Below are 25,907 nucleotides of genomic sequence, written 5' to 3' on the forward strand. Positions count from 1 at the left end.
AAACTTAGGATCGATGGGAAATACTGTTGGATGCAGCTACAGATATTATCACGGTTTGAATAGTGGCAATCTCATTATGTTATGACTTGCGCATTCAAAAAACATCAATAATTATAACGTTGGCATAAGTTTGATAAAATCATGAAGAACATGGCGATTTGGATAAAAATAACTGCATAAGAAGCAAAGTGTAGTATTCGTTCTGATATTACACTTCACCTTTTCCCCCCTTGATCAGTGAAGGAGAAATCCTTCTACACTAAGGCAATTCTAATTTTTTCCCCCCAATCCAGAGTGTCCCTTTTTGAGGAGTTGGATTTTTTTCCACATTAAAAACTGACAATATAGCTATATAAATACAGATACAATTACACAAGCACACCCATGCTGAATATATATATATATATATATATATATATATATATATATATATATATATATATATAATGTTTTTTTTTTAACAATTATTATATTGTTGGTATTATTAGATCTCTTGAACCTTGGAGAGTTGTCTTCCATTACATACACGAGTTTCCCTTTCTTTCCCTACATAATTGCCTTATTTTTAGGGATGTGTGTGTGTGTGTGTGTGTGTGTGTGTGTGTGTGTGTGTGTGTGTACATGATGATTGCAGCATCTTCACAGATGATTGCTGTCTCAAGATTCACGTACTCTATTAAGTATCCTCTCATATGTCCTCAGCTGACTTTGAAAACCTGCAGCTGACTTACAGGGACGATGACATACATGACACACCAAGTTTAATGTTAATGTCAGGATTGATTGAATCTGGATGAGGAATATCGTCTTTGTGCACAACCATTTGCCTTCTCAGCCAAGATGTAGAGCTGCATACCTTACTGCAGATTAAATACCTTACTGCATATTAAATACCTTACTGCACATTAAATACCTTACTGCATATTAAATACCTTACTGCACATTAAATACCTTACTGCAGATTAAATACCTTACTGCACATTAAATACCTTACTGCATATTCAATACCTTACTGCATATTAAATACCTTACTGCATATTAAATACCTTACTGCACATTAAATACCTTACTGCATATTAAATACCTTACTGCATATTACACACACTTTGTGCTATGAGGTCGCTGTGGAACGCTGAATGACGATGGTCTCTTATTGTGAGATTTCAGGTGGCTCACATACTATGCCTTGGAAAGGAGAACATGATCACACATTTCACATATCCAATTACAGATCTCCCTTCCAAAGTGCCCTTTTCAGCTTTGCATGCTTCATCCTCTTAACCCGCAGAAAACAACAACCATTTTTAACCAATTTGCGCCAAGCGCTACAATCAATCACAGTTTCTTCCCAGGTGTCAGTATCAATATCTGTATCCCTCAGAATGCTTTTGAGGCCATCCTTGTAGCGCTTTCTGGGTTTATGTTGTGGATGCTTACCACTCACAATTCTCCATAGAAGAGTCAAGGCTTTTTTCTAGTACCTCTGTGTCCGGTATATGCATTTGCCACTCGATATTTAAAATTCTTCTCAGACACTTAAGATGGAAACCTGTTGAATTTAGTCTTCGTTGGATATATATGTTTATATATATACTAGCAGTTAAGCCTGGCTTTGCTCGGACCCTATGTTCATAACGTTATGTGCATATGTATATATTAAAAAGTGTGCATATGTACAGTAATGCCTTTCTATTTAATAGACTTCCTTAACTACCATAGAGAAAAGTTAGAAGAGACTGCAGAGGTCAATTTTTTTTTAACTTTGATCCCAATTTTGACACGTTAACATTTATTGTTTTGGGCTTAAATTAAATGAAAATGTTTGACCTATGTCCAGGTAACCTACATCTAAAATTTCAAGTGTTTAGCCCAAAAATTGTGGGAGGAGTTTGGTAGAGTCTGTAAAGGTCAATTATTTCAAGCTTGACTTCTTGGCAGCGAAACTTTCAAATGTGTAGACCGCAAATAGGCTGAATAGTTTGCTAGAGACCACAAATGTAAACTGTTTTGGACTTTGATCCCTTGGCAGCCAAATTTTCGTCCAAAAACAAATTAAAAAGCTTGTCCAATGTCTGAATACACTTTATGTAAAATTTCAAATATTTAGACCAAAAATTGGCTGAGTAATTGTAATGGTAAAGACCGTAGAGGTCAATTTTTTTAAACTCTGACCCCAATTTTGACCCCTTAGCATTTATTGTTTTGGATTCAAATCAAATTATAAAGTGTAATCCATGTCCAAAGAACCTATATCTAAAATTTCAAGTGTTTAAACCAAAAATTGGTGAAGGAGTTTGGTAGAGTTCTCAAAGGTCAAATTGTAGAACTTTGACCCCTTAACAGCCAAATTTCTGGCCGAAAACTGATCAAAAAATCAAATCTCAATACCCTTTATGTCAAATCTCGAGTTTGTAGACCGAAAATTGATAGAGTTATTGTGTAGGAAAATGTACACAGACAGACATACATATATTTTCACTTTTATAGATATATATACTAGCATTTCAGCCCGGCGTTGCCCGGGTATTTGGAGGTGTATGTTGAGCAAAAGAAAAAAAATAGTGGTGATAGGAAGGCAGGCTCGAACCCATACCACGAAGGAGGAAAAGAATGGGAAAAAAGCGTGACGTCTTTGCTGTTATGACCACCGCCAAACCGGAAGTTTAAATTAAGGCTAGACAATCGAAAAAAGGGGATGACTTTCGACAATATCGGCGGAAAAAGCGACTCCTCCCTGTAGAAAAGTGCCCAGTTGAGGGTGAAGAAATTAATGTTTTTAGCCAATTTTTCGACATTTCTTGTCTGAAGGGTCGAGCTTCAAAACGATACTGATCTTGTGAAAATCCGTCGCTTCTGTTAAAAGTTTTAGGCAAACATGCAAACATACATACATACATTTATATATTGGTAGCTCAAATTTTCGACGCAAACAGCAGTCAATTTTTTTTTAACTTTGACCCCTATTATGACCCCTTAACATTTATTGTTTTGGGCTCAAATCAGGTTATTAAGTTAGATCCATGTCCAAGGAACCTATATCTAAAATTTCAATTGTTTATACCCAAAATTTGCAGAGGAGTTTGGTAAATTTCTCAAAGATCAAATCGTTGAACTTTGACTCCTTAACAGCCAAATTTCTGGCCGAATGGTTTAACGATTGAGGGCACAGTTTAACAAAATTTCCAGCCACGGTTATGGATTCGGTGTGGTTTCAAGTGAGGGCCACATCATGCCATCTTACATCTTCGAAGTTGGCTTGAAAATCAACACCAAAGTGTACCTGGATGTGCTGACGAGTATGGTGATCGCCTGCTGCAATCAGGTGGGAGACTTTGGGTGTGGCAGCAGGATTTGGCATTGGGCCACAAGTCCAAAGAGACCCAGGCTTAGCTTCAGAAGGAGTGCTACAACTTTGTACCCTTCTGTCACTGCCCCCCCCATTTCTTCCCTGACTTTAACCTGCTAGACTACTTCGTTTGGTTATATGTCGAGAACATCACCAACATGACCTCCCACAACACCAAAGCCAGCCTGATTGCCGCCATCCACTGAGTATTTGCTGAGCTTCCACCGGTGCTTGTGGAAAAGGCATGCTCCCAGTTCTGGACCCGTATCGAGGCGGTGATTGAGGCTGAAGGCAGCTACATTGAATAGATGTCAGCTCTACTATATGATTAAGTTACCTTAATTGATTTTTAAATAAAAGTTTTAAAATAAAGTTGTAGTGTTGTTTTCTTTAGGTCGACAAATTTATCGTTCCACCCTGTGCAGTGCCCAGAATTCCAAAATGGTCACTCATATGGTACAAGTCAGGACCAACGTTGCTTAACTTTGGTGATTCGGTGACAAGAATGGGTGTGTCAGCATGATTATGCTGTATATATTAATGATATATATATATATATATATATATATATATATATATATATATATATATATATATATATAAATATCACTGTAATATTCATTGAGTGGATTTCTTTCAGTATTTAGATTTATTTTCTAGTAATGAACGATTCTTAAGATTCCAAAGATAGTAACTCCATGTTCGCCACCTTTGTTGTTATTTTAATTTAAACCTTCAGCACTACTTGCGTTCCAAACTTAAAAAACGCTTTAAAACACCAAAAACTTATCCAGGTAGGCAGAAAGTAACTTATTATTTATCTTTTTTTTTTGCTAACATTTGTCATATACTTGTTTTTTTAACCACATTTCCGGTTTTGTTGTCCATAGTAAAACATGCAGAATCTACTGAAACACAAAAGAGTAACAACCCAAATTTAAGTTTAAAGTGACTTAATACTTGTAGAAGTGAATGCTTCTTTCTTGTTTCTTCACTGAATCTGCAAGCAAACAATGGCTTCATCGAGTGTTAAATTGAAATTCTCCATGCAGAAATCATTATAACACTTTCTTCATAATCGCGTTGCGAGGTGTGAGTGACAGAATGATTTATTGGCTCAAATAAAATCACAGAGTTGAATAATATTTCTGAGGTGAAATATTATTCTTACTTATAATATTTAACACAAAGACGCATATACATACTTAAATAGGCCAAAGATGAACATTTTAACAACCAATAATCTAATATATAAAGTAATACAGACTTTTTTGTGGATCAAAAAATGTATTATAGTCTCATTCCTTAATTCCACAGTTAAATATTCTGGTTCACAATAAACAAATCAAGATACTTTGTATTATTTAGATTCTTTACACTACTGTTCTCATCTTGAGTGTTAATTTCACAACATTTATGTCAATGTAACTTCCGACATTCTTCAGGTGAATCTTGTTGAACTCTGGAATCTCTCTGTTGAACGCAGCAATTTTCAAATAATTTCAAATGAAACCGTTTATTTGATACATAGGGTAGCATGCTCTCATTCTGGGTAGATGAGAACAGTAGTTCAAATAATCCACATAATGTAAATTATCAATTTGTATCTGAAAAATTCAGAAACATAAAATCATGTTTTAAAAACATTTCGAATCAATTTCATCAAAAACACACTCACAAAAGTACAATGAAATTCGACAATCCAACCAATAAATTATTTGCAATTTTTATTCCCAAGAATGAATTTTTTTTTCTGATTTTTAAATATACATCTGGGACAATGCTGATCAAGAAAATACCAAATTTACAAGGTTTTGATTTTAATTTTTTTAGTTTTAGCAAAACATACAAACATACATACACATGTTTGCCCTATAATAGATAATAACTAGTATAGATTTCTTGAGAAATGAGTCGGCATAAAAGAATTAACTCTTTGATGAAAAAATCAGAGATAACTCTCTTTAACTACTACATCAAATGACTGGAAAACAGCCTCCCACCCTCAATGAAATGTGCGTCAGTTTAGGATGAAATAATGAATGCTTTTACTAAATTTAAATATTATTCATTTGAGGCAATGCCGATCAAGAAAATACCAACTTTGTTGTATTTTATAATATTTCATATTTATATTTTGGAATTCTTTGAGACGAAGCTTCATAATTTGTGTATTTATTTATTTTTTTGTGGACAAAAGTTGTTGTCTCACTAAAACATGACAAGACAACAACAACTATGGAAGGAAGTAATTACTGAGGATATAATTACAAGACTCAGCATTTCTATCCCATCGTGGTTAACCACCTGAAGAAAGCCAGTTGGCTGAAACAGGATGAAACAACAACAATGAAAATGAGGATAACAGTCCACAAAAAAAATGAAGGTTTTGTCATGATTTTGACATTGCTTATGACCTCACTCAGATTGTTCGCGAACCCACCCATGTCCCCGATACACCCGGTCAATATGCAAGCCTCTTAGACCTTTTTCTATCAACTTCCCCTGAGCTATGTTCATGTTCTGTTCATTCTCCTCTAGGATCCTCTGACCACTCCGTCGTATCAGTTAAGATAAAAACGAAATGTAAGAAGCCCCCAGACGTACCCCTCCACCGTACTGTATACCGATACTCTATGGCTGACTGGGATAGCTTCCGTACATTCATATCTGATTTACCTCTGCACTCCATGTTTAAAAAGGATGTGTCCTCTATAGTATCAGATCTGACAGAATGGTTAATTGTAGGCATAGACCAATTCATACCATCCAAAAAATTTCAACAAAAACCTAACAGCCAGCCATGGTTCCCCCCAGAATGTGCTGCTGCTATCACGCACAGAAATCACTTTTTCCATAGCTACCAACGTAATAGATGCACTGAGACTAAAGCTGCTTTCAGGTCTGCCAGCAACTACTGTAAAAGAGTAATAAAAAATGCAAGAGAGCTATATGCCCAGTCTGTTAAATCCAAGGTAGCTGATCAGCGGCTTGGATCCCACCAGTTTTGGCAAATAACAAATAGGATCCTGAACAGAAGTGTGCGTTCTATACCAACCATTATCAATGGACCAGAGGTCATCTCGTCAGCGTCAGACAAGGCCAAACTATTTGCAAAGAACTTTGCAGCTAATTCTACCCTATGCGACGAAGGCCATCAACTCTCCATATTTCCTCCTATAACACAGAACAAGCTGGGTAGCATACAAATATCCGTGCATGAGGTCGCCAAGCTAATAAAGAACCTAGATTCCAGTAAAGCAACTGGCCCTGATGGCATCCCGATTATAGTGTTAAAAAAGCTTCAAACAGAACTTGCTCCCATACTTACGAAACTATTTAAGCGCTGCCTTAATGAGAAGTGCTTTCCGACTCCCTGGAAGACCTCTTCAGTTTGCCCTATATTTAAGAATTCAGCTGATAAGTCATCTCCCTCTCAATACAGACCTATAAGTCTCCTGTGTGTTATGAGTAAGTTGCTGGAATCCATATTAGATAGAGAAATAGTCAACCACCTCAGCAGGAATAACCTTTTTAGTGACACTCAATATGGTTTCCGCTCTGCAAGATCTACCGCAGATGTGCTGACAGTTATATCCCACAGGATAAGTGAATCTCTTGACAAAGGCTTTCTTTCTAGGGCAATTGCTCTTGACATATCAAAGGCCTTTGACAAAGTATGGCATAAGGGTCTACTTCACAAGATTTCCAGCTACGGTATAACGGGAAATGTTTTCTCAATCATTAAATCATTTCTCTCCGATAGGCTCATAAGAGTAGTGGTCGATGGACAAAAATTGGAGGCCTGCAATATAAATGCTGGAGTCCCCCAGGGGTCAATCCTGGGCCCAACTCTCTTCCTGATCTACATCAATGACCTCCCTAAACACATACTTAAATCATTCGTTGACATCTATGCTGATGACACGACCATCTACGGCAACACATCAAAAGCTGTAAATGACAAAGTTCTCTCTGATTCTCTCTCCTCTGATCTCGAGCGCGTGGTTCAGTGGGGGAAGATGTGGCTGGTTACCTTTAATGCATCCAAAACCAAACTCCTATCCTTACATCATCAACGCTCTGATCCCCATCTGGCATCAGTTGTGATGGATGGCTCTCGTCTGGGTGAGGCTCCGTGTTTTGACAAGCTTCTGGGTTTGACCTTTACTCCTGATCTGAAATGGAACACGTACATCAAGTCTGTTGCCAAGGTCGCTGGAAAGATGGTGGGATCCTTCTACCGCTCCAGAAGATATCTCACTACTGATGCAATTCTCTATCTCTATAAAAGCCAAGTACGTCCAAGGATGGAATACTGTTGCCATATCTGGGCAGGAGCTGCTAAAAACAGCCTATCCTGCCTTGACAGAGTACAAAATAGACTTTGTGGCTTAGTGGGGGATGCCCTCTTCTCTACCCTGCAACCTCTCTCCCACAGAAGAGACGTTGCGAGCCTGTCCTTGTTTTATCGTTATTTCCATGGCAGATGCTCGTCTGAACTCCAATCTCTGGTCCCCCCTCGCCAATCTTTCACAAGAAACACCCGTCTAGCTGAATCCACTGTGAAAAATTTCCCCCACTCTATATCTGTGCCTAAATCAAAACGCGGATTCCATGAACAAAGCTTCTTTCTTAGAACTGCACGCCTGTGGAACTCTGTTCCGTCTGCCTGCTTCCCTCCGGACTACAATTTGGATGTCTTCAAGTCCAATGTTAACAAATTCCTAATGAACCGCCCCCTTAAGTAAACACTTCAGCAAATCTCCTCACTAACTTAATGTACTTGCAATAACCCTTATCCCTGAGTGGCTCCCGGGCCTTGATAAGTGGTGATCACTGTGTAAAAAAAAAACAAAAAAAATTGTGGATATATATTTTGTATTTTTTTTAGTTTAAGCCAGACATACAAACATACACACAGAAAATTGTCCATTACATAATAGATAACAACTAGTACAGCTGTAGTGATTAATAAACATATCACATCGCTACAGACAAATTGCATTGTTCAAATGCACACCTATACATAAAGTGTGAAATCACAGTTCTGCTCATTCAATTAATCACAAAAATAATGTTGATTCATTTTCTATTGCCAATTACAAACTTTCAAACTCAAAATTCTGTACCAGCCACCATTTTCTGCCACTCATAGGCAATAATTGTCCATCGAAAGACGTTCAATCAAAAGATTGTTCTGATGCATCATAACTATTATTGTGGACGTTGCATACAAATGATTGACGAAAGAACTTTTTCAGCATTTGAACAACTCACAAGTTGAGTGGATGTTTTCAATGAACTCAAGATGGAAAAAATAAAGTCAGTTTGCATATAGCATATGATGATCATGATCATATTGTATGAATCTGAGATTCTATTATTGGCATTGGTTCCCCGATATTTTTCTAGACAAAATTCTTTCCAGAAGGAAATCAGATACTTACAGAAGGTACCACGTGAAGGTTGCCAACATCCTAAGTGAAAGTGATTTATGTGGAACAAACTGAATTCAAAGTTTGGGTCACCCAGCTCGTTAGTCCATGTCGTTAACAACTTGACTAGCATCACATTTCATATCATTTGATAAAAATATTACATCATCATCGTCAGGTTAGGTTTGTCCATTTTTATATGCTGGCATGTGTTGAATGACTTTTACGGAATTGATTGTCAAACTAATCTATCTCTGGCCAGATATTTATTTATACCGCTTTGCCTTAAGTCCATCTTTATCACTTCCTCCCATGTTTTCTTTGGTCTCTACCTCTGTGTGCTGACCCAGCTACCTTAGTTGTTCTACAAATTTGGGAGGAGATAATAGTAGTTAAGTTGTTAATGACACAGACAAAAACCTGGGTGTGCTAAGTTTGAATCCAGTTCATTCTACAGAAACAATTTTATCTAATTTACCCTTGATCGTTCTTCAATATGGTAATATCATCAAAGTATTCTCTTCTCCAGACATCTTCCTATACTGTCCTGATTTAAACTTCCTCTGAGTCAGTCTTTAAGATTCACATTACACATCCATCATATCATTCTCATTTCTCTCCATCTATTGCATGTTCCCAACTCTTTCACTTCCATACATTATCACACTGTGTACACATGCCTGATAGACTTTTTCTTTAGTCCACAATGGTAACACTCTGCTGGTTAGTAATGGCAAAGGTTCCCTGAATGTTACTCCATCTACTCCTAATTCTAGCTACCACACTAGCACTTGCTCCACTCTAATGCTATCACCAAGGTAAAAAATTTTCCCAACAATCATAACTTTATCACCACATATATTTTCACCATGTCTTTTACGCTCGTTCCTGTCGTGTTACATTTCTTGCACACAAACCAGTTGTCCCCTCTCAACCTGTAATTCTGCTACATTCCTTGCATATTCAATGCTTACCTGTAGCACAGAAAAATTGCACCAGATTCCCTTATCACAAACTGAGCATGGAAATTTTCCTCTTTCCAGAGGATTTCCAGCACTATAATCACTCATCAACGTTTTTGTCTTGCTGACGAATACACTTTCTATTTATTTTTAGTGATAGTAATACGAAGTAACTTTTATTTTCTTACAAATAAAAGTATTCCTAGCCATTCACTCACAAATGAAAGAATTTTACAGTAACAACCATATTTGTTGATGCAGTAAATATTTGATGCCCTGCATTATTTTGTAATCATCATCAATATCATCATCATCATCATTTCCTCCTACTCCTTCATTCTATCATCTTTTCCCTTGGTTAGTGATCCAACGTTTTCTGACAGCCTGAAATCTCAGTCTCCGTATCTGGCAGACTTGAGGATTGATTCTGTTTAAATTCCACTGTGTAAGATTCTTGTTGATAGTTTGTGATCAAGTTTTCTTGGGTTATCCAAATTTGCTCTGGTCCCCCAGCTCAAGATTTTGAGTCCAAATAATGTAGCTGATTGACCATCGGTTCATCAATCTTTGGTATATTCAGCAACAGGATTGATTTAATTTTACATTGTATATCCATCTGATCACTGCTATGACATATGGCATAATTATGCTGACACACTGGTTCTCATTAGATCACCAAAGTTAAGTAATGTTAAGCCTGGCCATTTTAATTCCCAAATGATGAGTGACCATTTGGGGATACTAGGTGCTGTATGTAGGAGGATGGCAACACTTCTGGCAGCTCCTGCATTCCATCTGGATCAGGCTGGTTGGGATGGAGAGTGAGTTTGACTCTGCACAAACCAGTTTCACTTTAAACAATCTCCTAGAACGAGTCATCCATCATCCCTAGGATGATCGGATGGTCTTCATCATCCTGACAGATGAACGTCTCTCTCATTATGCATTACCATCTCAATACAGAATCATGCTCTTAACATGCTATATATCCGCCATCTGCTAGTGAAAAGAATAGCTTGCAATGTCAGAACTAATAACATTTCATAGAATTTATCTTGTTTAGACCAGAAAGAATTAATCATTTTCTTGTCTACGTTGTGGCACTTCCATCATTTGAAAAGGTCCACTTTTTTTTATTTTTTAACTTGTACCCAGAACTTTCAGAGTATCATTGAAAGAAAAATTCTTTATCTGGTTTGTAAAAAATCTTTTATTTTTAATATCACTCCAATTCCAGATCCAAGCAGCACACATCTTTTTTTATAAAAGTATTCTCTTAATAAAATAAATATAAAGAGAAAAGGTAGACAAAGTAAAAAAAAGCATTAGAGGAGGTGTGGATATAATAACTCGCCCCCCCCTCCCATATCTGGGTGGTACCATAATTCAAAATCTCACCAAGCATTAAAAAAATAAGTTTTCTTTCATCAGATTCTTATAGAAATCATTTATGGACAACAGAAAGATCATACGAGATTGGAAATGGTTATTTGTAGAAGGCCGCAAGCAGCAAATAATTTATTCTAAATTACATGGTTCGATGATCGTTTAATGGGTTAAAGGAGGGGGGGGGCGAATCCAGATGAGAATAAACTGATTAGAAAGCTAAAAATGATTTTTGCCAAAAGATAATTTGTGTAAACATGCAAATGGTAGTCCCAATCATGATCGCAATTAATATAGTATTTACTGTCATTAAAGACCCTTTTGTGAGATTGTTTTCGCAATTAATATAGTATTTACTGTCATTAAAGACCCTTTTGTGAGATTGTTTTCGCAATTAATATAGTATTTACTGTCATTAAAGACCCTTTTGTGAGATTGTTTTCGCAATTAATATAGTATTTACTGTCATTAAAGACCCTTTTGTGAGATTGTTTTCGCAATTAATATAGTATTTACTGTCATTAAAGACCCTTTTGTGAGATTGTTTTCGCAATTAATATAGTATTTACTGTCATTAAAGATCCTTTTGTGAGATTGTTTTCGCAATTAATATAGTATTTACTGTCATTAAAGACCCTTTTGTGAGATTGTTTTCGCAATTAATATAGTATTTACTGTCATTAAAGACCCTTTTGTGAGATTATTTTCGCAATTAATATAGTATTTACTGTCATTAAAGACCCTTTTCTGAGATTGTTTTCGCAATTAATATAGTATTTACTGTCATTAAAGACCCTTTTGTGAGATTGTTTTCGCAATTAATATAGTATTTACTGTCATTAAAGACCCTTTTGTGAGATTGTTTTCGCAATTAATATAGTATTTACTGTCATTAAAGACCCTTTTGTGAGATTATTTTCGCAATTAATATAGTTATTACTGTCATTAAAGACCCTTTTGTGAGATTATTTTCGCAATTAATATAGTATTTACTGTCATTAAAGACCGTTTTGTGAGATTGTTTTCGCAATTAATATAGTATTTACTGTCATTAAAGACCCTTTTGTGAGATTATTTTCGCAATTACTATAGTATTTACTGTCATTAAAGACCCTTTTGTGAGATTATTTTCGCAATTAATATAGTATTTACTGTCATTAAAGACCCTTTTGTGAGATTATTTTTGCAATTAATATAGTATTTACTGTCATTAAAGACCCTTTTGTGAGATTGTTTTCGCAATTAATATTGTATTTACTGTCATTAAAGACCCTTTTGTGGGATTATTTTCGCAATTAATATAGTATTTACTGTCATTAAAGACCCTTTTGTGAGATTATGTTCGCAATTAATATAGCATTTACTGTCATTAAATACCCTTTTGTGAGATTATTTTCGCAATTAATATAGCATTTACTGTCATTAAAGACCCTTTTGTGAGATTGTTTTCGCAATTAATATAGTATTTACTGTCATTAAAGACCCTTTTGTGAGATTATTTTTGCAATTAATATAGTATTTACTGTCATTAAAGACCCTTTTGTGAGATTATTTTTGCAATTAATATAGTATTTACTGTCATTAAAGACCCTTTTGTGAGATTATTTTCGCAATTAATATAGTATTTACTGTCATTAAAGACCCTTTTGTGAGATTATTTTCGCAATTAATATAGTATTTACTGTCATTAAAGACCCTTTTGTGGGATTATTTTTGCAATTAATATAGTATTTACTGTCATTAAAGACCCTTTTGTGAGATTATTTTTGCAATTAATATAGTATTTACTGTCATTAAAACCCTTTTGTGAGATTGTTTTTGCAATTAATATAGTATTTACTGTCATTAAAGACCCTTTTGTGAGATTGTTTTCGCAATTAATATTGTATTTACTGTCATTAAAGACCCTTTTGTGGGATTATTTTTGCAATTAATATAGTATTTACTGTCATTAAAGACCCTTTTGTGAGATTATTTTCGCAATTAATATAGTATTTACTGTCATTAAAGACCCTTTTGTGAGATTATTTTTGCAATTAATATTGTATTTACTGTCATTAAAGACCCTTTTGTGAGATTGTTTTCGCAATTAATATAGTATTTACTGTCATTAAAGACCCTTTTGTGAGATTATTTTCGCAATTAATATAGTATTTACTGTCATTAAAGACCCTTTTGTGGGATTATTTTCGCAATTAATATAGTATTTACTGTCATTAAAGACCCTTTTGTGAGATTATTTTTGCAATTAATATAGTATTTACGTTCATTAAAGACCCTTTTGTGAGATTATTTTCGCAATTAATATAGTATTTACTGTCATTAAAGACCCTTTTGTGAGATTATTTTTGCAATTAATATAGTATTTACTGTCATTAAAGACCCTTTTGTGAGATTATTTTCGCAATTAATATAGTATTTACTGTCATTAAAGACCCTTTTGTGAGATTATTTTGAAAAAATAAAGAAAAACACATTCCGTTTCTGATTTTTTTTTTAGATGAGGATTGATTATTTGGATTATTTGGATTCTTTGGATTACTGTTCTCATCATGCTACTCCCATGGATTAAATAAATGGTTTAATTCAAAATTTTGTGTAGATTCCAAATTTGTCAAGATACACCTAAAGAAGGTCGGAAGTTACATTGATCAAAATCTTGTGAAAATGACACTCGAGATAAGAACAGTAATCTGATGAATGCAAATAATACGAAATACACATTTGCCTTTATTTATTTTTGATGATATATCAGTTAACATGTATGGTACAAGGTCAAGATAATGTAGCTGTATATGTTCAAATGATGGATTGTGAAACTAACACAAATAAGGTAGATGAGATAATTTAATGTATGCACCTCCCTTTCACCTTGTGGAAAGTTGTAAAAAAAAAATATGAGTGCAAAATTTAAATCCAAAAAAGGATGACATGAAAATGTCAGAGAGTAAATGATACCATAATATTGCATCTGAAATGTTTGAGAAGATGTAATCCTTGTGGACAATGACTAAAAAAAAATTTTATAACACAAAAGGAAGACCTAATAATTCTTATAAAAAAATGATTTTCTCATTTTTTTATAAACTGAATACATTATTAAAGTGCATACAAAACAGCAAATGTTACTTCAACTTAATCTAGAAACGTTTGTGAGCCCATCTAAAAATATATATCAACCATAATAATATACTGTGCTTCTAGTTTTATATACATAGTCTTGGAAGTTTTTCAACCTTTAAAGTTATATATTTAAAAAAATTAATCTCAAGTCTTTTGCTGAAAATCTATTTTGCTAGTAATTCAATTATTCTCTTGCAATAACTCCATTAGTTTGCTTCCAAAAATCCACACTATTTATTAGGTACAGCCATTAATGGTGGAAAAAAGATAGAGGGGCATAGTTTTGAAAGCCGGTTTATCATAATTTTTTTGTAGGTTCCAATGACTTTTTGATTGTATTTTAAATATTAAAGCCTAAAGTTAATTTTTAAAAAAGAAAAAAATATTTGTACAGATGAAAAAAAGTTATATTGAAAAATGTTTTCACGGTGACATTCAGAAATTGACACGTTCAGCTAAATTTTGAAGTTAAATATATCTATTGTAAAAATCCCTTGAAAGATAAATATTAGTTTTCTGGATCTATTTCAAAGATAATTAGTAAAGTAAAATCCTAAGATATCGAATTAAATAAAAAAAACAACTTGTTTATAAAAAAAAGATAGCTTGATTAGTCACCAAAAGCAAGAGATTCTGGCTTTGCACAGGCAAAAACAAAACGAAGCCAAGTTACACGTTCATTCAAGCAATGAAAATATTAGAATCTTACATATAAAAATCACGCAAAATATGTAATCTAATAAAAAAGTAAAAATATTTTTTGCAATTATAATTTTTTGCGTGAAAATATTAAATAAACAATGCTTAATTCAATGATAATGTCAATAGTTCAAGAAATTAATTTTTCTTTGAATTATATCAAATTCATTAATATGGACTTTGGGGGAATTTTTCATAATGTTCCTGAAAAAATTAATTTTTCTTTTTTTTTATTGTTACAATTTACAATGCTTTATTTTCATAAAAAATAAATAAATGCATTCATTTTTTACAACTGAAAACTTTAGTAAAGGTATTTTTTGTTTTAACATTTACATTACATTTCCACTAATGTAAAAATAAACAAGTAAAAATAATGGATTCATTCTATTCTGTAATTATTATTTGATAAATACTGAAAAATTCATTAAAATTGGTTAATTTCTTGATTTTCGGTGGCAAGAAGTCCAGGATGACTGAAAACAATGCCAAGAGAAAAGAACACATACAGCACCTGGTATTCCCAAATGGTCACCCATTTTAGTACTGATCAGGCTCAATGATACTTAACTTTGGTGATCTGATAGGAACCAGTGTGTCAACATGATCATGCCGTATATACAAGCAGAATATCCATCCCAAATCAGATAAAATTAATTCCACGAATAAAACAATTTTGCACCATTTTTATATGCTTACAAAGATTAAAATTAAGATATAATGACACTAAACCTAATATCTAGAATACTTACTCTAATTTTGATCAAAGTCCATTATATGATTTTGATTCTAGCAAAAAATGTTTAAAATTAAGAAGAAAGTGAAATTCTTGCTTAATTGATGTCAAATGATTAGGGATAAATTTCAATGAAAATCTGAAATGTTTGAATTTTCAAAAAGGAGTTTTTGCCCATATTATTCCCCATAAAAAAACATAAAAAACATAGTTATTAATTAATGTTTAATATCTGTTGTTAAAATTTCACAAAAATCACAAGTATGTAAATCCCCCTTCTCACCCCTTTTGCATAAAATTAAATCAAAATAAATATAGCCCACATTTGGATCCCTTATAACTAGAAACTTTATTTCAAAATGCAGCATGATCATTAAATTAGTTTAGGCGCGAATCCTGTACATACAAATATATAAACATACATCATTTTATATAGGTAGAAATCTACAAATAGTTAATTCTTTGTAACACCAAGGGAAATAATTCTGTATATAAAATCAGGAGCAGCTTATTTGAAGTATTATATAAAAAGTGAGAATTGTGTGCAGTCATTTGTTGTCAAATAGCAATGAGCGACCATTGAAATAAAACTAATTTTGATGAATGTGTTGTAAATAGTTCATTATTTAAATGAACATACATTTCATTGTGATACAAAGATGTCAATGCTTTATTGTTTTGTTTGAAGATGTGAAGCCCCTCTCTGTCATTTTTGATGGAATAAGTACTCTAGTATAACAACTGGAGAATCTATTTGATGTTGCAATCCAATTTCTAGTTTCGTCAGATATGCAAAAGTCACGAGAACAATATTTTTGGAGATAGTATGATGAAATTTTGTTTATATTTTATTATGTTGTTTTCAAATTAAAAGCATGTGAAGAAAACACAAAAGAGTTGGAATTTGGAATTTACGAAGAGTTTGAAGATTTTAAAATATTTTGAAATTTTACAAAAAAATAAAATGAACAAGTTTTTTTGTAATGAGAAATTAATTTGCAGCCATTAAATTTGCATGCATAGTGACAAAAATGCCATATTAAACTTACAACTTGGTGAAAATGCTATTTCAAACTTTAGCATGACAACTTGATGAAAATGTTATTTACAATTTTTGCAGGGCAACGATGAAAATGCTATTTCAAACTTTAAAAGGCCAACTTGATGAAAATGCTATTTCAAACTTTAGCATGACAACTTGATGAAAATGTTATTTACAATTTTTGCAGGGCAACGATGAAAATGCTATTTCAAACTTTAAAAGGGCAACTTGATGAAAATGCTATTTAAAATTTAGCAGGGCAACTTGATGAAAATGCTATTTCAAACTTTAGCATGACATCTTGATGAAAATGTTATTTACAATTTTTGCAGGGCAACGATGAAAATGCTATTTCAAACTTTAAAAGGGCAACTTGATGAAAATACTATTTAAAATGTTAGCAGGGCAACTTGATGAAAATGCTATTTCAAACTTTAGTATGACATCTTGATGAAAATGCTATTTCAAACTTTAAAAGGCCAACTTGATGAAAATGCTATTTCAAACTTTAGCATGACATCTTGATGAAAATGTTATTTACAATTTTTGCAGGGCAACGATGAAAATGCTATTTCAAACTTTAAAAGGGCAACTTGATGAAAATGCTATTTCAAACTTTAGCATGACAACTTGATGAAAATGTTATTTACAATTTTTGCAGGGCAACGATGAAAATGCTATTTCAAACTTTAAAAGGGCAACTTGATGAAAATGCTATTTAAAAGGTTAGCAGGGCAACTTGATGAAAATGCTATTTCAAACTTTAGCATAACATCTTGATGAAAATGTTATTTACAATTTTTGCAGGGCAACGATGAAAATGCTATTTCAAACTTTAAAAGGGCAACTTGATGAAAATGCTATTTAAAATGTTAGCAGGGCAACTTGATGAAAATGCTATTTCAAACTTTAGCATGACATCTTGATGAAAATGCTATTTCAAACTTTAAAAGGCCAACTTGATGAAAATGCTATTTCAAACTTTAGCATGACATCTTGATGAAAATGTTATTTACAATTTTTGCAGGGCAACGATGAAAATGCTATTTCAAACTTTAAAAGGCCAACTTGATGAAAATGCTATTTCAAACTTTAGCATGACAACTTGATGAAAATGTTATTTACAATTTTTGCAGGGCAACGATGAAAATGCTATTTCAAACTTTAAAAGGGCAACGATGAAAATGCTATTTCAAACTTTAAAAGGCCAACTTGATGAAAATGCTATTTCAAACTTTAGCATGACAACTTGATGAAAATGTTATTTACAATTTTTGCAGGGCAACGATGAAAATGCTATTTCAAACTTTAAAAGGGCAACTTGATGAAAATGCTATTTAAAATGTTAGCAGGGCAACTTGATGAAAATGCTATTTCAAACTTTAAAAGGGCAACTTGATGAAAATGCTATTTCAAACTTTAGCATGACATCTTGATGAAAATGCTATTTTTATTTAAGTATTATAAACAAAAGAAAATGCTTTTTTCAATTGAAACATGATAAACTGACAAAAATGCTGTTTCAAATTTGAATCTAAACAAAATGAAATTCTATTTCAAACATTAGTGTAACAAATCAACAAAAATGTAATTTCAAACTTGAGCATCGAAGTCCAATGAAAATTCTATTTCAAACTTGAGCATGGTAAACTAATGAAAATGTCATTTGAAACTTCCACCAATGAAAATCCTATTTCAAATTCAAGTATGGCAGACTAACCAATTGAGAAATTCTTGATATAAATGAATATCAAAGCAAGGTGGGAAATGTTGCTCTTACCTTATAGATATGTGTATATTCACAATAGCGATGCGGCACCCAAGTCGATGACATGATGACAAGTTAAATCAGGCAAGTCAAAAAAGGATAAAGTAAATTAGAAACGACAGGTGAAAATTGCATAAGCCATTCCCATGGAAGGAGTGAGAAGAACTAACCATGTGTATCAGCTAAAACAAGATGGGTCAAGAAAAAGAAAGTTCAGGTTGAATAAGAGGACAAGAAGAAAAAAGCCAACACTAAAAATGAAGTAATAAGAAAAGTCAGGAATAATCACAAAAGATTGGAAATAGGAGGGGTTAAAGGATGAGGAGGGTTAGATATAATAACGAATAGGGATGGAGTGTGCTTATGAGGGAGGAGAAAAATGTTATTAAGAATAAGAGAGGATAATAAAATGAGAGAAAGTGAGTAGGGATGGGGGAAGATAGGGAAAGAGAGAAAAGGTGATTAAGAAGAAGAAAAAAGAGTTGTTAATAGGGAAAAAGAGAGGGTGGTTAATATGGGGTAAAAGATATAAAATGGCTGAAAAAGAAAGATAGGAAAGAAAAGCATGGTAAAAAAGGGGAGAGCAAGAAAGAGAAAAGATGATGAGGAGGAGGAGGATGTTGAAGAAGCTAAGAAGCCTAGAAAGAAAACAATAGTGAACTGAAATAAAATTCAATAGGCAGGAAAGGTGTTGCCAAAGATTGGTCAGTTGTGTTATGGTCTTTTGACATCAGAACAAAACAAAGATGGCTGCTTATTGTTACAAAAGAGATGATAAAAGCTCCTTTTTCTCTCCAATTTCCTTTTAATCATGACTCTCTCAGCAGAATAGGAGATAGGAATACTTTCAATCATTTCACATATACACATTTATATATAATATTAAAACAAACATGGGCATGTAACCACATGTAATAGTGTTTACATATATATATATATATATATATATATATATATATATATATATATATATATATATATATATATAGGCTGTTTTTGAACCCAGTCAACGACGGGTACTTTTGCTAAATGGACTCTGATTTATGAAAGTATGATAGGTTATGAAAAGGAAGGATTGTAAATTTGGGTTGAATTTGGGGGTATCAAAACCAAAGCAAAATATGACGAAAGTAAAAATAAAATAGATGAACCCCATAATTTATTATACCATACCTGTTCACACTGAAACACTTATCACAATATTCTGTGGATCTATATTAAAAAACCTTGTTAAACTTTGTGACATATTTCCATTCTATGGAGGTCATGTGCGAACGAACACCCCATAATTTTATTATACCATATTTCTTCAAACAGAAACATAATTATCAAAGTATACTTACACAGATAGATATGAAAAGTCTTTATTTAAGTTTGTGCCTATTTCCATTATATGAAGGCCAGGCGCGAATGCAGACCCCACAATTTTATTATACCATCCCTATTTAAGTTAAAACATACTTATCAAAGTATTCTTATGTACATCTATATCAGAAACACTTGTAAACGTTTTTTTTTTAATTTTTAAATTTTTTATTTCCATACTTTGTGGACCAGGTGTGAACACAGACCCCACAATTTTAATGAACCACTGTTCTGCCAGATCAAACATACCCATTCCTGTGTCTCAATACATCTTCTATCATTATATGTAATCAGTTTTTTTAAAATAGTCAACCATATAGGAGCCTATTCGTGACCAGACACACACACACACACACACACATTCAGCTTTATATTATATATATATATATATATATATATAATTATTTCTACAGTCAAGCTATGTTGCAGCTACCATAAGCCATGAAGCCAACAAACCGAACGTCTAAGACGAGTTTAGCCCTCACTTGGACTCATCATGTGAGCACATCCAACTTAGAATTGAAAACCCAACTCTCTTGCATTCAATATTACTTGACTGTAGAAATGATTCTCACATTCTGAAAATTCTAATATATATATATATATATATATTAGACTTTTTAGCCCATTAAAAACAGAAAAAGTTATATCCCATTAATTTAAAATGAATACTTTATGCCAAATTGATGGTTGAATATGGTTAAATTTGTGCTCTGTAAATTGTATGACCTGACAAGATCTATGGGTCCATCACATTGAAGGGATAAATTGTAACTCTGTGTGTAAATTTTCCATTAAATACTAATCCTGATTAATCCCTAACTGTGCATTGAATGGATACCATAATACATAATTGGGTGCACCTTATCATAACAAAAGTTCATGCAAAATTTCAGTCACATCGGACCAGTAGTTTCTGAGAAAAGGTGGGATGAACAGACTAAGAGAAATATAATATAGATAATGTAAATATACATTTATATAGTACAGTACATGTACTCATATCTAATATATAAAAAAAGTTCTTTCTCCAACTTACTTTTGTAATGTTTCCAACTTGGAATTATTTGAAAGTTATAAAGGAGTCAGATTTTTTAATTTTTAATAAATCAACAATCTGAATATTGGAAGATTTTAAAATAAAAATTCGGATATTTTGGGAGTTTAGAAGTTGAAGTCAAAATGTTTTGATTTACCTTAAGCTTGATAGACAGACGAAAATTTGAGTATGATATGAGAGTATCTTAAAAGGTAATGGATACTCACTGAAAAAGTATCTCTACATCAAATCGTTTAAAGTAAATAAAATGTCTTATATTAAAATGAAAAACAATAAAAACAAATAGTTAATAATGAAATTTCCTATGCAAATTAGTTAATCTTAGATGAATTAGATGTTTAAATCCAACTGTTTTATCAGGGTTGTGGAATCAGAGGTTTGGAAAGGAGTTGGAATCAGACTTGTAAGAATGCTAGAAATTGGAATCGAATTCTTTTGATCTCAAAAAAAAATCAATGGACAGTCTGAATATTAGAAGACTTTATAATAATAGCTGGAGTCAGAATTTTAGGAATCTTGAACTCCTTAAACTTAATAATTTTGCTCATGAATGAGCCTTATATGCACATCTATACTGAAATCTATGTATATATACCTGTGACACAAGTAAAGTATTCAAAGAAAGTTCCAGAAAGATCAATGAATCTTATGGTATGGGGGGATAGTAAGCACAGACTGACTCATCACGAGGCCTTGTGAAAAGCCTTAATGCATAAAACTTCTATCAACTCCTCTTCTCTGGAAATCCTTGTGCATGTCATCTTTTAGTAGTAGCAAGATATGAAAAAAGTTGCAAGATTATCAGTTGATGTTACAAATATTGCATAGAGAGAGAGAGAGAGAGAGAGAGAGAGAGAGAGAGAGAGTAAGGCGGACGGAGGGAGAGAGATAGAAAGAAAAAAGTGTGGTGAGAGAATGATCAAAAGAGATTGAAAGAAAGTGAAATAAGCATTGGGAAAAAGAGAGAAATTGTGAGAGATGGACATGAGCTTTAATAAAGAAACTGAAACAAAACAAAAAAAGGAGGTAGTGAAAAGATGACAAGATGATGGAAATAAAGATGAAGATAAAGAGAGAAAAGAAATGGATAATGGATAGAAATCGAATAAATAAGGATTGAATGTGATAAAACCTGAAAAAGGCAAAGAAATAGAGAACATGAACAAAGGAAAGAGATATAAGGACACTAGGGGAGAAGATGGAAGGAGTAAAATAAGAGGAAAGAAATCTGTGTTTATAAAAAAGGAAAAATCAACTAAATACTTCAAATTTCATTTGCAATTTTTTGCCATGATCCTTTTTTTTTTTTAAGAAATTCATTTGATTAAGCTGGATGTTAATATTCTGTACTTGACGTAAAAGTTGAATTTTTTTTAAACTAATTCTTATGGATGAAAAGAGCTTTGTAAAAGAAACCATAAACCGTTTGAATGATGCAAATTGGTTCAAAAGTTATAAAAGAATTTAAAATGCTGAAATTGTGTTTTTCATTGGACATTTTCCTTTTAACAAATCCTTTTAAAAAGTATCAAGAAATTCACAAATGTGTTCAACGTTTACTTTTGAAGATATTTTCACAAAACTTTTGTAAAATTATGTGCTCTTTCTCATTATGGAGTCACATTTTTTGTATCTCTTTATCTTAAGCCATAAATTATAAATTAAAATGTGCAAATTTCGAAGTTTTACTACTTCTGTTACATAGAGAAGTGGGTAGGGCTCTGAGAGATATCAAAAAGTTTAATTGGTTGAGCTGGGTCATGTGTTGGGGAAAAGCCTTATTTAGATAGTTAAAGATTTCAGTAGCAGTTGGTGCCAGGCAGCAATGTTATATGCAGACCTCTGTCATCATGATCAATTTAGGATATTAATGGAAAGCTCCTATGAATTCATTCTGTGACAATTCAGGCAGAGAAATTACTTTAAGCATGAATAAAATATAGTGTAGCTTTGAATTGCCTTTGTTCTTCTTCAATGATGGTACAGGAACCTTTTTTTTCATGAGATATAAAGAGCAACAATGTTCTTGAAAGTAATTTTATAATGTAGCTGGTATTTTCGTAAAGACAAAGAGAATTTAAACTTTATCTATATTTTATTTATGTTTAAAATAGAATTTCATTTTGTTTAGATTCAAATTTGAAACAGCATTTTTGTCAGTTTATCATGTTTTATGGGTATCAATGTTCTAATCCAGAAGACACTTCTAGTCGGATTAAAATCCCTTTAATTCTACAGACAATTCATTCTTTCCTCACTAGAATTTAACCAACAACTGAGTCCCTCCCCCCAATCCAATCCTTCCTTCCTTACAATGAGTAAAGGTGGCGACAACATGATAATATCAAAGCTATTCAACTAACAGGGCCCTGATAAGAATCCAGAAGATAGCATTAGAATCAGTCATCCTCTGGTTCTGTTTGCCTCTGCATACAACAAGCAAAAGCATGTCAAGTGTAGAAATGCAATTAATAGAGTGAAAGTGGCAATGTTGTTTCCAAGCCATTTCTTTGTTTGTTCTAAGCTAAAACTTCTCCAACTTTGCATGCAATCACTGAACTGTGCTGTTTTTGGTGTAAAAGATAAAATATCAGCAAATATCTACAACAAACTTTAATTCACAGTATCTAGCTTAATTGGTGTCTAATGACTGGATCAAATCTCATACAAATCTAAAATATTTGAATTTTTGAATAGGTGACTGTATCCATATTATGCCCCTAAAACTCCTTTTAAATACTTTTTAACAAAAAAACTGAAATTTGGGGAATATTAATTAATTGATGCCAAATATCTAATGTTAAAATTCAACAATAATCAAAGGTATCTGAATGTTTATGAAGGGCTTCAACCCTCTCAAAGTACTAAATTAAATTAAATATAGCCCACATTACTATCCCTTACATCTAGCTGTTGAGGTCCAAAATTCATAACAATCGCTTAATTAGTTTAGGAACTAATCTTATACATACAAATATGTAAAACATACCTAAATTTATATACAAGGGTTGTTCCAAAAGTCCCTAATTTTTAAACTAAAAAAATTGAGGAGCTACCAAGACGAGAGTGGTACCATTAAAACGAGCGACCTTTTGTGCTCCAGAATTTATTTTCCTACAGAGTCACCATGATTCTCAAGGCACTTTTGGCAGGAATTCAATGATGCATCTCTGCTTCTGACGAACATCCATGACTGGTTGCTTTCTTAGTCTCAACAGAGAGATGAAACTTTCAGATCATGAATGCATAAGTTCAGTCATCATAACAATCGTTTGCAATCGTTTTTGATCCATTCTATCAAAAAATAGGAGGCATTACTATTGGAACTCTCTCATATAATATTTCTCTTAGTCTATTTGTACTAAGTATTATGGTATCTGTTTGATGCACAGTTAGGGATAAATAAAGATTAATATTTAATACAAAAATCAACACAAATTTAACCATATTTAATGAACCACTTCGCATAAAACACTCATTCTAACTCAAAGGCTATAAGTTTTGCCTGTTTTTAATGGGCTAAAATGTCTAGTACATATGCGTGTGTGTGTGTGTGAGAGTGAGAGAGAGATTGAAAGACTTTTGTGAATATGTTAACAAATAAAACACTGTCATAGAATGCTAGCTATTTCTAAATTATTTATATTTCTATTTTAAAGAAACTAATTATTTTATTATGGCAACAAATTTAAAAAGTTAATTGAATCTTGTATATTCTTTTCATAATCATAAATAAATAAATGTATCAGCAAATTTAACATGTAACACAAAACTTTTGGACATATTCCAAAAATATGAATAAAAGAGAAAATAATCAACGTATTGGAATTGAATTTTATTCAAATCATTTAAATATTCAAATTCTTTTCAAATTTTTACCCACCAACCAAATCATGTCACTCACACAAAAAAAAAAAGTTTGTATTCTGAACAAGACTTGTCGCTCTTGTAAAACTTTGTTCAAGAAACAAACAAATGTTTAAAAATATCAGCTCTTGATTGGATAGGGTTTTAATATAAACATCTTCTTTCAGTCGATCAAAACAGAAAAAATATATGCCCCTGCACTTTTCTAGAATAACTGTTTCTGTATTACATGCTTAACAGTAGGAACCAATTGGCTCATACTTAAACCAAAAGCATCAACTTCAGTTTCTCTCAGACCGACCACAAGGAAGAACTAAGTTAAACTCTTTCTGTCAACATGCCTAAACTATGTGTCTTACTCAAACTAAATCAATTCCTTTAAACATTCTACATAACACCCTTATCTTCTCACTGTAGAAGTCTTTTAAATGAAGATTTTCTACTTTAATAGCTTGTTTTCTCAGACCGCTTGCCTTAATTTTTGTTTTTTGTGAAAGACAACTTAAAACTTTATATTAAACCTACCATATTGACGAGTGTCCCTTTTTCATTAAGATTGAACTATCTTTATTCTTTATACGCACTGAGATATAAAATATCGTGCACACAGATTGAAAAACGCCAACATTAAAATATAAATAATCTGTTACGGAAAATAGTAATCTAAATTGAAGAAAAACTATTAATGACATAAGAGAAAGAATTGTATATTTATAAAAAGAAAAGTGTAAATTTTGTTTGCATCTAAATTTTAGTAAAATAAATCCAAAAATAAATGGGATATCACAAGTTAAAATTAAAAGGAACAAAGGAGAGGAAGTTGTTCACCAAAGCACACAAAAGAAAACTGAAATAGGATTGTTAATCACAGTGTGGTAGTAATTGGGGCAAAGGACTGAACATAGAGATCAATAGATTTAAAGTTAGTTTTTCAACAGTTTGCGACAGTTTACGGACAGTTTGTGGCCAGAAACTAAATACTTAAAAATGCCATGTCTAATGAATAAAAAAGAAAATTAAATGACAAAGTATCTGATGTATATATATAAATATATATACGTTTTTGATTGCGAAATGATCTTTTGTAAAAGTAACGTTGCTTGATAATGTCTTCA

At 32.6% G+C, this 25,907-nt stretch overlaps 1 protein-coding gene and 1 pseudogene across 10 annotated transcripts in view; both read right to left on the reverse strand.

The window, feature by feature from the left end:
* Positions 1–25,907, reverse strand: part of LOC145296848 (dystrobrevin beta-like) — a 541,375-nt gene that overhangs the window by 87,299 nt on the left and 428,169 nt on the right. The window lies entirely within an intron of this gene.
* LOC145297433 (5S ribosomal RNA) lies at positions 15,457–15,574 on the reverse strand (annotated as a pseudogene).

The sequence above is a fragment of the Euprymna scolopes genome, chromosome 17 (genome assembly GCF_053919585.1).
Source record: "Euprymna scolopes isolate OS-2025 chromosome 17, ASM5391958v1, whole genome shotgun sequence".
Taxonomy (NCBI): domain Eukaryota; kingdom Metazoa; phylum Mollusca; class Cephalopoda; order Sepiida; family Sepiolidae; genus Euprymna; species Euprymna scolopes.